Source organism: Triticum urartu, chromosome 2A, assembly GCF_056163025.1.
Source record: "Triticum urartu cultivar PI428250 chromosome 2A, HENAU_Tu73, whole genome shotgun sequence".
In the NCBI taxonomy this organism is placed as follows: domain Eukaryota; kingdom Viridiplantae; phylum Streptophyta; class Magnoliopsida; order Poales; family Poaceae; genus Triticum; species Triticum urartu.
This window is the reverse complement of record NC_141874.1, coordinates 515,357,257-515,369,315: the sequence shown is the minus strand read 5'-3', so window position 1 is coordinate 515,369,315 and position 12,059 is coordinate 515,357,257.

Genomic DNA, 12,059 nt, shown 5'->3' with positions numbered 1-12,059 from the left:
GAATCAAGCAATATAGCAAAGCAGACAACTGAACTATTTGTAATTCGGTAGGATTACACGTTGAGGGCACAAGCCAAGAAAGCAGCCCACTCGCATTACATTTCATATGTACTAAAACACACTGGCTTACCATATGTTGCTGTGAAGCCTAGCTGCTGTTGCAATGTTCTTTGAAGATATCGTCAGCATCTCGTGGTTGCAAATCTAGTTGTTGTAGTTTATTCTGCACCATCTATTTAGGTAAAATTAATTTTAATCACATGCACTGGTCCAACTTGATCATCAATGGTTCATCTAAACTAATGAAAGAAGGGTGTGTGCATACACGACAATATATCTGCTTCCCTCTATTTTTATGCTTGTTCGAGGTGCTAGCCCCAAAAGAACAAATATTTTGCTTGATGGGGTTGGCAGCTCCATAATTAATAGAAGCATCAAATTAGTCATGCAACTTGGGAAGATCAAGAACACACAAACAAGTAATGAACAGAGGCTCGGAGCAGTGATGTAATAGCTAGCATCAGAAAATGTAGGGTAAAACGAACAAAAACCAGCGGAACCACATGCTAGTTTGCTGATGTGTAATTAAGCATAGAGAAAATTAAGCAGTCTGATGGAACCAACAGGTGGCATCAGAACAAAACTAAAGCATATTAACTATATGTGCACTGGTATGTAATTTAGCACATGTAACATGTTCACTGCCAGAAGTATGGCCCTACAGGTGCAAGCAGAATAACACGTCTCATGAAAAACTAAATGATGCCTTGAAGAAATTCAAAGCTGCGGTGCTTATGCTAGGAAAGTGAACGTAGGCGCCGGCCGTTGGATAATAGTACCTGATTCTCGGCGGCGTATGGGTATCGTTGTCATACTTGATAGCTAAGGATCGTCGATGGTGCTAGTGTTGCGGTTGAGTTTGGGCCGGCTATCGCGGTCGCTGAAGCGGCTCCGGTGCTATGGTTGCGGCGCCTGTCGACATACAAGAAAACTCATCTGTGGTAAGTGAACAGTTGCACGATAAAGAGAAAAACCGAAGGAGTACAAATCGAAATAACCTGATGAGGCTGGGACGTCGGTAAAGCAGGGCCGGTGGAGTTGAATATGGCGTCCGTGGAGCGGGTCCAATGCAGTGGACGAAGGCTTCGGCGGGCGCGTTGTACAGTGCTTTCAGTGAGGCGGATCTGTTGCGGCGGACGAGGGCTTGTATGAAGGGCCAGCGAAGGGGCGGACGAGGGAGTCAGTGAAAGGCCTACGCTGTGGTGGACGAGGGCGCCGGTTAAGCAGATCCGGTGCGGTGGACCATGATGGCGGTCAAGGAGATCTGGAGCGATGGACAAGCCAGTCGCTGAAGCGGCTCCGGTGAAGTGGTGAGTTGGCAGTTGGGGGTTCCAAGGTGCGGAAGGTAGATCCGGCGGGGTGTGAGGTCCACCGTTGCGGCGGAGGACTAGATTCGGCGGCTTGCCGTGGTTGGGGGGGGTCGGGGAGGGGAAGGGGAGGGGCTCTGGGGAAGAATGTTGGGGGCAAAGAGGGGAAAACAATGGAGTTACCAAAGAAGCCCTTTTCCGTTCATGTGGCAGGGGTAAAACAGGAATATCGCAGGGCTAAACTTTCGGGCGTGTGATATTTCGATGTGAGCGGGAAGTTTGAAAGCTTTTGGCGCCTAAAATTATAAGTATTCTGCTTTCGTACGACCGACTATGATATCTTGGCCGACAATTTGTTTGTTTTGCACGCAAAAAATGTGCAAGTTTTGAAAATCAATGTCTCCAACTCGAAACTTAGATTGTCCATTCAATTCAAATATGGATCATTGAGCTACTACAAGCAAATACCATCATACGGTCCAATTCAAATGAAATTCCAAATGTGTTTATCCTAAATATGATGACAAAAGCAAAAATGTGTATGTGTATGAATAAAGTGGATGATTATAAAGTTTGAACATGCCAGTATGTGTATATCTCTAGGTTTGATATATGAATTTGAAATCACGAAATCCCGGCTTAAAAAATGTACCTCCGTTTAAATGAATTACAGAAGCTAATGATGGGGTCGAATTCCGAAATTCCAATCTTAGGTTTGTAATTCTGGTACATCAAGGTATATCACGCATGTTCAAAAGTATCGTTATCTCATAGTACAAACTATGAAACAAATTGATCAACCAGGAGTGCACAATATCTCAATTACGCTAAAGTCCCTCAAATATAGACACCTCAATCTTTATCTTAAGTCAACCCCCCACCACCACACACACACATAGAGAAGTCGTTCTCTCCCCCAAACACCAACACACGAGCACATTAACACCCCTCTCTCTTGTAAAGTCCGGACCCCAACATAGGTCTCTATCACTTTGTCTCTCGGGCATGCACACATCTCTTCCCTCACTCTCTAGGTCTCCCGCTATCTCTCTTACCCAAGAACACGCATTATGTAGAGTGTATATTTCCCATACACACAAAACGTCACCCAAACGTCTATCTCCCTAGTTATGTGTTTCTCGCGCACTCACCTCACACACCACCCCACTGCAAACAAGCACACTTTGTATCCTTGTGCACCACTCTCCTCTTTCAATCTCTCCCACATGTAGACCCGCCCCAGCTCCTTCCCTGTATACATATATGTCGTGACTCTTAGCATAGCTCCCTAATGTATAATCGTTCTCGATTTTGCACATTGTTCTCTACACCATCTATTCTAGATCTCTCATGAAGTCCCTATCACACACATGATGACTCGCTTCCCTTGCGTCTCCGTTCATAGGCCAATTTCGGACAACATCAACATTGTCTCCCTATCTATACGCCATTTATGGACACAAACGACCCCTCTCGCCCCCTCTCTTCCTCTCTCTCTCTCCGTCGCTAGCTCTCTCTTTCTCTCGCTCTCACACCCCTCTCCCACACACACACTCAATGTCTCTTCCAAATAGTCTGCTCCCCCCGCCCGCACCCGTGCTATCTCGCTACTACACATGTCACACCATTCCCCCTTCCCTTATACTAGGTTTACATCATCAGTGGTCTCTCTACTCCACATACACTCTCTCCCTCTCACACACAAACGCGTGCACAAACACACACAGACACGCACAAACACCCATTTATCTGGATCCTCATCTCTCCTCATGTCCGCATGTGTATCTCACACACTCACTCTCTAATTATGTATATGTGTCTCCATGTTACACAACACAAAGCCCCATGTACATGTCTCTCTCTATCCTCCACACACATAGACACAAAGAATCTGTTATCATTGCCTCAGTCTCTAACATATCACACACGCACTCTCTCTCTCTCTCTCTCTCTCTCTCTCTCGCAAACACGCTCAACAAGGGTTTCCCCATGAATAACTTACCGTCTATTCATCAACAGTCGTGGCAGTACGGCGAACACGAGACGTGAAAAAGAATAAATCTACACGTGCTTAGACCACCTAGTATGACTACTAGGACTAGAGCAAGCCAAAAAGCGCGCCGCCGTCACCCCCTCCTTGTCGGCGACGGGAAAATCTTTGTTTTACACAGTTGAGAAGTCATTGTGCTAAGGCCCCACATGCCGAGGCATTGAATAGAATGTAGATGCTAGTTTACGGAAGCAAGTATCGATAATACGTTCGTATCTCCATACTTATATTTCTTCTCTTATAAAAAACCGAGTTGGTGATGATGGTACGTGTGCCATCTTGCAATATAGACCGTCCGATCTATATCTGACGGATGGAAATTAAACTAAAAGATACCTGCACCCCTCTCCACATTTGCAGACAAGGCCTTCCCTCGTTCATCCTTATCTCCAACAGACCTCATTGTTGAGCAATTAAGAAAGGAAGCCTCTGGAACAAACTGGCCTGGTGGCCGCTGCCGGCGTCGTCAATCCCCATGCCTCCGCTCAGTCCGACCACCAACCACCACCACACCCCACTCCTCTTCACCTTATCTCATATTTCTCGAGATATCATTAGTTTTTACACATGGGATTACTCCTGCAAGGGTCAATCAAAACAAGTGTTCTATAAAAAATGCATCTTGATGTTCCGTGCAATGCACGTTGCTAGTACTCCTACACAAGACTAAGTTGATGATGCTGGTGTGTCCGCCATCTGTCATTTTTGACCATTAGATCTACATCTAACGATTGTGAGGTAAGTTGTTGCCTTTTCTCACCAACATCCCACTTGTCTACCAATTTGCAGAAAACCCATAATTAGTATGTTAAAACCAACCACATCCCTCCCTGACCTCACCAAAACAGCCCAAGGAATATATTCTAATTGAAACATAATATATCTCTAGTGACATATGTATATCAAAATTAGAGTGTTTTGTACCAAGTTTGTGAATAAGTATTATTCTAATTATGATTCGTTGCAACGGACATGAACATTGCTAGTATTTCCAACCATGCATTTTTTCCTAGTATTCCATAGTTTCGAGTTTTCCATCAAGATATTAGTCACTCATGGTTGATATTTACTTTCAATCATGTACACATATGCACTATGTAACTAGCCTTGCTTATTGGCTTCCAAAGCTTAACTTCCACTCCTACTTACAATATGTAGAGTATTTAACAAAAAACTACCACTTTCAACCAGCCTTAGGAAGAATCTATTGTACAAAAAATAGCAAAAACATACCCAAAATTTCTTAATCCACGCCAAAAACTACCTAGTACTCCTACCGATTAGGTTCGTTTAAACCCATTTATGACAGGGTTGGCCCACACGTCCGTGCTGACGAGGCAGCTTAAACCAACACATTTTGTTTGACCATTGACACGAGGGACCCACATCCAACCTTCTATCCTGTTATTCCCCCTCAAATCATTATTTTTTCCTGAACATTACCTCAAACAATCCTGATGCGTGTTCGTTGGTGGCGCCCGTGATGAGCGAGTTGGCCGCCGCTCCGCCGGACGGGCCGGACGCCGCGCTGACCTCCGCATGGGTTGGCAGGCTGGCCCGAGCGTGACTCACGAGCGAGCAAGCCGCCGCGCTGGCCTTCGCTTGAGCCAGATGGCTGGTCTTAGCGCGGCGCGCGCGAGCAAGCTGCCGCGCTGCCGTGCCAATCTAGCTAGCAAACCTTGCAGACAAGCAGCTGGACGGAGCTATCTTGGCTAGCTAGCGGCCGCGAGCGCCGGACGGAGCTGGCATTCGGGCTGCCGCAACATGGGCTCCGCACCGTCGGCGGTTTTGACCTCGCCTTTTGACGGCGGCGGTAGCTGCGTCCCATGGCCGAGGATGACTAGGTGGACGGGCCAGAGGTAGGAGGTCACTCGAGGATTTTTGTTGGTAAGAGCATGTACAATGGTTGATAAGGTAGTGTTATCTTAAGTCTGCCACCTATGCAAGTGGTAGTAGTTTTTTTGGCATTTTAGTGGTTTCTTGCATTATTAGAGCAAGTACAATAGAGCTGAGTCAGCGGGCTATAAGAAATAAACTAGTATATTTCTGCTTAGTTGGAGGAAAGAGAAGAGGAGAGAGAAGGTAAGCTTTGCTCTTCGTGAAGAGCCAGCTCTAGCACGTGCTCCTAGGCACTTTGTGAGAATGAGAAGTGGGCCACATAATAAAAAAGTAGTACACTGTTTTGATCTATTATTGTACTACATGTTGGCTATAAGATGGGCTGTAGATGACATGGCACTGGCTTATAGCCAGTAGCAGACGATAGGGGTTTCTTGTAAGGAACAATGTACGTACTACTAGCGACAAAAGGTGATTCTAGGTTGCGTTGTACTCCAACGAGTACTACTAGTGGTCACGGGAGTGTATACCTCGTTTTGTGGGTTCGATCCCGGCCAAACGCACGGCGGCCTTTAAAAAAATAGTACTACTACACTTCGCTGCGAGCCAATATTTTACACAGGTAGTTTGAGTTTTGAAGTCAAACGGACATGCGGTCCCACAATCTGGGTGCACTGGACAACCTAGCCATGTGAACGGGTTTTCCTTCCCAGCATCCCGTGGCTCGCGTGCTCGCCCTAGCCGCACCTCGCTTCCAGCTTCCTCATCAGCTAGTAGCATATTTAAACTAGCGCCTCCCAATTAAGCCCGAGGAGCCGGAAAAGCCTGACAGGGCATTGGGAACTGTGCAATATGGCTCTGTATGTAAAGTGCTCTACTCCCTTCGTCTAGGTGTGTAAGTCACCTTACGAAAACCAAATAATCCCAAAACACTTAGGCACCGTACATTAACTCCCTTCTCATTTTTTGTTTTGTGGCATATCAACCAATAAGATATGTGGGCTGTGCATGCTTTCAATGACTTGAGACTACCAAACATAACATGCAGTGGTTAGTTCATTGCATGCAATGCTATTAATTAGCAAAAAGACATTAAATTTTCTCGTTTTCCTCTCCGCCTTGGCCGGGATGCACAACGTAAGATGACTTACACACCTAGACGGAGGAAGTACTACTCTGTAGCTTGTGGCGTTGCACACATGGACTTCACTCCATTATTGGCTCTACTATAAAAGAAATTCCTCTTGACGTGTTTTTTTTGAAACGGAGGCAAAAGCTTTGATTCATCTCATTCATAAAGAAGGAACTACTAACAAAGTTCGACGAGATCCATTACACCTCCACAAATGGAAGCGAAAAGCCTAGTCTCGCAGTATCAAATAACTCAAATGTTCTGCCCCCGCAGTAACCGTCGCTGATAAACAGGCTGCTAGTGTGTGCGTGAGAGGAGCGGCTGAGGAGGCCAGCTACGTGAGAGGAGCGGCTGAATAGAGCACCGAGAGTACCCACTAGGCCACTACGCAGGTGTACTTCCCCTGCATTGATTGTACAACGATGGTTCTAGAGAACAGTAGTACCCTCGACTTCCAACTGTAGCTCCTTGGCCCTGAGATTCAAGTGTTCAAAACTGGTGCACTATACTAGACTAGACTAGAAGTACAGTACATCGCACTACTAGTTGAGAAAAGTAGTACTAGTACTGCTACAGTACGAGTACGTACTCCTCTGTCACATAATGTAAGACGTTTTTTGACACTAGTTGGCGTGTACAAAAAATGGCAAAAACATACCCAAAAATTCTTAATCCACGCCAAAAACTACTACATAGTGCCAAAAATTTCTTACTAGTGCTATTATTTACAGTATAATGCAATCCCATAACGTTCCATAATCCCTTTCTTTCAAAAAAAAATCTCTTCTGGAGAGAAGATTGCTTTCTCCACGCGAGCTTCTCATAGGCCAACGCCACCGCATGCAGTCATGTGAGAGAGAGGGAGACATCCATGCAGCATGCAGAGAGAGGAGAACGCGGGCGGACAACCAATGGGCTGCATGGGGGCATTTATAGCTGCTAGCTCCTCCCATCCATGCGCTAGGGGTATTTCCGTCCAGAAAGCATGCAGCGAGCCCCTGCCTTGGTATCCGGGTCTGCTCTTATGCGCAGAGTAAAAAGAATCGGAGGGAGTACTAGTAGTAAATAATAGCCTCACCCCTTCGCTGAGGAACGATCTACAGTTGGAAGGGACGAGGCCTTGCGGTTACTACACTCTTATCTCCTCCTCGCCAGTTCCCCTCCCCCCGAAGAGAAGGCAGTTCGTCGCTGCTCCCATGGATTCGCTAGGCGGTTCTCCTCCTCGTCGGGGCTGGAAGACCTTGGACGACGATCCTCTGGGAGAAATCGCACGCCGCTCCGACGTCCTCACCGCCGCAAGACTCGGTGCTTCCTGCACCAACTTTTTCAAGACGCTGCTTAAACAGGCCATGCTTGTTGGTCTTCCATGCGTCCTCGAGGAGAAGGTTCTTCTATGGGACAATCCTTCGAACAGTCCACCGCTCCCTGGCCATGGTTGCACGTTGACTCCACTAGAGTTGCCGACGTTGAGAGGTAGTCGGATTTTGTCCGATGAGCAGGTCAGTAATGGAGTTTGATCATGTAGTACTTAGTTATTCCATTTCCATCCCGTAATTTCTCCGCTGCCCACCGTGTTACATATAGGTCTGGGTCGGTGCCAACAAAGATTGGCTTGCATACCTCCGGCCGGATACCACCATCATTTTGCACAACATCCACAGTAGTGCGGCTGTTCCAGTAGACCCCTTGTCCACCATTGAGATCGGCCTTCCGGACTGGCTGGGCTTGAATACGTATGATGATGCCTACATGAGATTGAAGAAGATAGCAATTGCGGACCTGCCAACAAAGCGACGTGGCTATGACGATTACTATCTCATTGCGGTGTTCTACATAAGGATTGCCATCAATGCAAGAGGCAGTAACGGCAGAGGCTGGCGCATGTTGGCGGCGGCAGATTTGTACCCCTACACGTTCGAAGACGTCGTGCACCATCTAGGCCGCATCTTCACGGTGACAAGCCAGGGGACTTGTTTCATCTGGTTGCCATCCTATGACATGGGAGATTACAAACGGAATGCACAAACCATCATTTGCATCCCTAACGGTACTCCATTATTTTGCAGGGACGAGTCATCCCCCGATCAAAATAAGATCGCCGATCCTGGATGTGCATTTGCATCCGCGATTCGGTCTAACCTGGAACCTTGTAGCTGACTTTGGCATATTGGTATCAACTATGTTAGCAGTCGTTACCCATGGTACCACTGATGTGCAACATGGTCACACAATCTACCACGATCGGACCGTCACCATCTACCCAGGTATTCCATTTTTTAACCCGCTCGCCTTCTCTTTCATTGTTGTACTAGTAGTATACTTTGTAGTACTAGTAGGAGTACTTTTTACCTTGGAGGACGCGTATAGCTAGCTAGGCCCTTGAAGACTTGAACCCACTAGCTGCCACCATTTTTGTTTTTCCATGTCTTACTATCTCATCCATGTAGCCAAGAGTGGCTATATATAATAAGCCGGTTATTTTACTTCCTCTATACCGGAGTAGTACTATTTGCTGCACAGTATTACTGACCGCCATATTTGAGCACAACATTATTATGCATGGACCTTGACTATGTACATCACCATGTGTCCAGATCTGGGATGCCGCGTGTACCAGATGAACGGCGCCGAGTTCGACCCCCGTGATGCTACGTGGGTGCCGAGGAACACTCTTGGAGAGTACTCACTTTTCATCGGGGACAACTACCCCATTGTGAAGCAGATGCCACCTTCCGTGCACGACACGTAAGGCCTGCCGTTCATGAAGCATGGTTGTGTCTTCAGTATGCACCGCCGGATGAATGACATGCTGGGACACGCTATCCCTGATTTATGCCGCTTCAGCTTGGATGAGTCTCCATCGTGTGGAACCGGACTAGAAAGCTGCGACAATGATTCCCGTTGCCCACCGCTATGGATCGTGCCATCCATGAAGAACACCTGGGACTGGAACCTGGAGGAGGACATGTAGCCCATCTATAACGTGTAAGTGGAGTACGGTAATTGTGAACGGTAGCGCTGTGAATATATGTAGACTAGTCGTGCACAAATTTATCACATGAATTGGAGATGAACTTGTGTAGCATACTGGCATTTGTCCTTTAGAATTTATTACTAGTAAATGTGTTATGTGTATGTGCAACTTGTGTAGTTGTTGCACGGGCTCCAACACGCTCTTTGAGAAAAAAGGTGGCACAACTTTGGATATACGTGACGTGGCGGCATCATACAGTAGCATTATTCGCTATAGTTGTAGTACACTCCTACTAGGACGACAACTCCTATAAAACCTTGTGCTTGGCTCTTTGCCTGTTCGGGAGGTTCAATAGTTCGTACTCGTGTGAACCTTGCACTTGGCTCTTCGCCTCTTCGGAAGGTCCAACAATGATGATACTACAGTACAATATGCTTCTGGCAATCTGACACCGATTGAACAGCTGCACATCCACCGCGAGGGCAAGGGTGAAGGCGAGGGCGAGGGCGAGGGAGAGGGAGAGGGAGAGGGAGAGGGTGCTATAGTCAAAACCCTGTCCTCGTCCTGCGAACCACCGCGTGCGTGGGCAAGGGAGAGGCGTAGTAAGCAAGCTTCTCCTCGTTCGGCGAGTTGACGAGACACATCAAAGCAGTACTAGTACTAGTAGTAGTCCATACTGCATCCTTTCCGATTAATATGGCTTAATTTGAAATGAGAAAAATACACTGGCGGTCAACGTATGTAACAATATGCTCTTTACGGTCACTATATATAGTTTTGCGGCGATTATATGATCACTAGCTCATCATAGAGCACCGTATTGCACCCTACTGATCGGCCACATAGTCGGCGTGGCACTTTGTTGACTGGTTAAATTGTCACCTGGTTTCCGGGTCCCACCCGTCAGTTGGCAGAGCAAAGAAATTAGTTAAACAAAACTTTACGCATGCGCGACATGAGTCCAACCCTTGCGCGCGAACCGCCCTGGCTGTGTATGTGAGTGCATGCACGTGTCCTCCCTTGGTCTTCCAACAAAGAGTGTACATCAGCTATAAAACAAAGAGTGTAGTACATGATGTACATCTACACTTCCAATGCATTTAGCCTTTAATCTAAATCGATATTGATTGACTAATGCACCAACTTGTGCTGTAGGTATAGGCTACATGTCTATCCTTAATTACAGCATGCAACGACCTTCATTTAATCTTCTTATCTCAATGGTCGCATGCACACATAAGTCTGCTACTTTTGGGTGTTAATTATGCCCTGGTCAATGTGTAAATCTCTAAATGTACAGTCTTTCACGGATATAGGGAGTAGGTTGAGCACTTGAGCGTGAGCGTGTGTGTTGCGTCGTGTGCTGTGTGCCACATGGGTGCGTGAGTGTTGTGTGCGTCCATGTGTACGTGTGAGTGTTGCATGTTGCATGCATGCATGCATGCATGGGGCTTACTCCCTCCCATTGACATGTTCATATTTCAAGCTTCCTCTGTTCCCTCCATATAGTGATACTCCCTCTGTTCCCAAATAGTACGGAGCAAAAGCCTCCCTCTGTTCCCGAATACGGAGTATTTGTCTTTCTACAGATTTCAACAAGTGACTAGGTACGGAGCAAAATGAGTGAAGTGAGCGTAGAGGCATAGGGATACTGTAGAAAGGAAGTCCTCGCGATCCATTATTACCCATCTCGGTCAGAGAGAACTATTCAACTAGTCTTCACAGTGAAGTGACAATACACGCTGCAACATATGGGACACGTAATTAATAAGCTGAACCAGCGTGTTGGTGTTACTAAATCAGCCTTACCCAGTACTGCCATCTCTTCTTCTTCTTTCTCCTCTCTTCTTCCTCCTCCTCTCTTCCCCATCGTCGGCCGCACACCATTTACCCCCGCTCACTGCTCGCCCGCCCACGCCGTCTCCCTTGGTAGCTCACGCGTACCATATCCCCCTGCTCACTGCTCGGCCACACGAGGAGAAGCTTCTTCGCTCGCCCGCCTGAATCCACTTCCCCGCTGGCTCGCAGGCACCAGAAACCCCAATGGCAGAACCGACTGACACACAGAGTCGCGATTGGAATTCCCTCCCTGATGTTCTCTTGGAGCAGATCTGTAGTCGTATGGACCTACTCAGCACCGTTCGTCTGGCCGCATGCTCGGTGTCTTTGTATCGTTTACTCATCTACAACCATCCGGCTCTTTTCAAGACACCCTGCTTGCTGATGCCCGATCCTCGCAGGTGGCCCAGACACCGACTTGACGATCCTATGGAGGTTGCCGTGGTGCCCCTCGACATGCTACCACTACCTATCCACCCGTCCTTCATGCGCGGCCACTACTGGGCGGGCATGAAGGCCAACTGGATCGTCCTCATCCACCACACTGGTAGTCTGTGGCGTCTCGTGGATATCTACACCCAGCGAGAGATCACCCTTCCATCGTTGGATACCGCCGCCATCGAGCCTTGTGGCCCGCCGGACACTCCTGCCTACTACGCACGAGACGCGTCAAGCTTTTGGCTCGACCTCTGTTTGCAGAAAGTTGTAATCTGCGAAGTGCCCACACCATCAGAAGACTACATGGATTACAAGCTCTTTGCCTTGTTCAACATTGGATTAGTCTATCTGGAATCCGGTCGCCATACATGGTTATGGCTCATCATCAATCCTGTTGAGGCAACATTTTTGTCTGATGCT